The 2,063-nt window shown below is 56.2% G+C and overlaps 1 protein-coding gene across 1 annotated transcript in view; it reads left to right on the top strand.

Moving 5' to 3' along the window:
- APH1A (aph-1 homolog A, gamma-secretase subunit) overlaps positions 1–2,063 on the top strand; it is a 23,491-nt gene that overhangs the window by 11,969 nt on the left and 9,459 nt on the right. The window lies entirely within an intron of this gene.

The raw sequence follows: 2,063 nt of genomic DNA, 5'->3' as shown, positions 1-2,063 counted from the left end.
ATTGAAGGTTCATGTTCATCTTGTGGTCAATCATAACCCCCAGGTCCCTTTCGTCTGTAGTGCTAACCAGCGTAGCACTGACGAGCCTATAAGGATGCTGCAAGTTTTTTCCTCCCAAGGTGGAGAACCTTGCATTTTTTGGTGTTAAACATCGTCAGGTTCTCATCCACCCATTTCCTGAGCCTGTCAAGGTCTGCCTGTACAGTGCCAGTAGCCACGTGACACGGAGCCAGTTGGGGTACGTCTTCCTCCGCCGGCTCCAAGGGCTCTGCTACAACTGGCAGCTCTTCTTCCTGTGGGCTTTGCCTTGCGTGGGGCTTGGGGGAGCTGCTAGTCTTTTACCGGGACCTCCTCAGGGGGCCTGTGGGGCTGATCTCTGCCTCCAGGCCCCCATTGTGGGTGGCCCAGGGTGCTGACCTACTCACTGAGCCGCTGCTGTGGAACCCCCAGCTCGTGGTCATGGCAACACCCTGGGCACGTCAAAGGATGGCCCGGGTGGGTCTCACCTGGTTCGGAGACCTCCCGGACTACGCCAAGAGGAAGTGGGTAGACTCTGCTGCACAGGCCCGGCACACAGGTCTGCCCATGGAGCGTGCGTCCTGCCTGCACCTAGCCCAGGAAGTGAAAGCTGCCTTTCCCATTGACACCCTTGCCGTCCTGTGTGAGGGTGGTCTCTGCCCCCCGTGTCCTCCAGCCCAATGGAGTTGCTGGTGGGTCCTGCACTGTAGCAGACCCTGCAGCACTGCCTGCTCTGACAGTGAAACATCATCTCAGTAGGCTGGAGGATGTGAGCCCGGTTCGCTTCTCCTTGGCCCACCGTCGCCAGCTCTACACGTTTGTCCACCAAACGCTTCGCCACACCACCCTTGCATCCCGCAGACACCAAGTGGCAGGACATCTTCAGCAGGGGCAAGGCCAGTGGACCCTGATGGCTGAGTCTGTGCTCCACCTTGGTCCCTCACACCACTGGGGACCTTGGCTGGCAGCTCCTTCACGGAGCTGTCACCATGGGGTTGTATCTAGCATGGTTTATGCCCGCTCCTGACATACTCATTCTCTTCCTCAAGCGCACCAGGTTGCAGCCCCTGTACCACCTGCTCAGGTCCCTTCCGACCCTAGAAACTATGAAACTATTGCCTTGTTCAGCTGCATCACACTGCAGATTCATATCAAGTCTGTGGTCTACCAGGACTCCCAGGTCCTTCTCTGCAGAGCTGCCATCCAGCCAGGTGTCTCCCATTTTGTATGCATTTCTCCCCACACTTGTTTATTTTCTAACAGCCCATCCACGGCCCTACCAAGCCCTGGGACTTCCTGGACGACCTCCTCCTGGCCCTGGCCAGGCTGGCCATCTATCTTATCAGGAAGGAGGCTCTGGCCAGGGGTGTCCCCGAGGACTGTGGGGCCGTATTCCTGGGCTTTCTCTATTCCCGTGTCTGAGCGGAATAGAGCACTGGGCAGTAGCTGCCCAGTATCCCCCAAGGGAGAGTTGGTGGGCACTGTCTAGGGTGCTCTGCTCAGTGTCCCCCTATGGTTCACTTCTTATCAACCTTTGACCCACCTGCACATTCCATTTTTGTCATTTGTTGTCCCCCACAATCACTTGTGGTCATTCTGCTCTTGCCACCACTAAGAGATGGCTCTTGGTACAATAGTGGGCTTTAGGCCCACATAAAGAATGGCCCACATATAGGCCATTTGTCATTTTTTCTCCCCTGCATTTAGTTGTTTGTCTTCCTCTCTAGCCGCCCCAACAAGTGGTGGCTCTTTGTAACTTGGTGGGTGTTGCCCATGGCCTGAAGGCACACAAATAGGCCTATTAAAATGCAGCGCCCAGAACTGCACACGGTATGCAAATGAGGCTGATCCAGTGCTGAGCGGAGAAGCACTGTCACTTCCTATGTTTTGTACCTAATGGTTCTGTTGATGCAGCCCAAAACCGTGATTTCTTTGCCTCCGTCTTCCTAAGTAGGGACCAGAACAGCCACCTCCCTGCTGGGCCCCCCCTCGGGCCCCGGGGAGGCACACCTGGGCCAGGGGTTAGCGAGGATTTAGTTAGGGAG

This window comes from Gavialis gangeticus, unplaced genomic scaffold, assembly GCF_001723915.1.
Source record: "Gavialis gangeticus isolate Ggan-Ray unplaced genomic scaffold, GavGan_comp1, whole genome shotgun sequence".
Taxonomy (NCBI): domain Eukaryota; kingdom Metazoa; phylum Chordata; order Crocodylia; family Gavialidae; genus Gavialis; species Gavialis gangeticus.
This window is presented reverse-complemented; position numbering and strand designations above follow the sequence as displayed.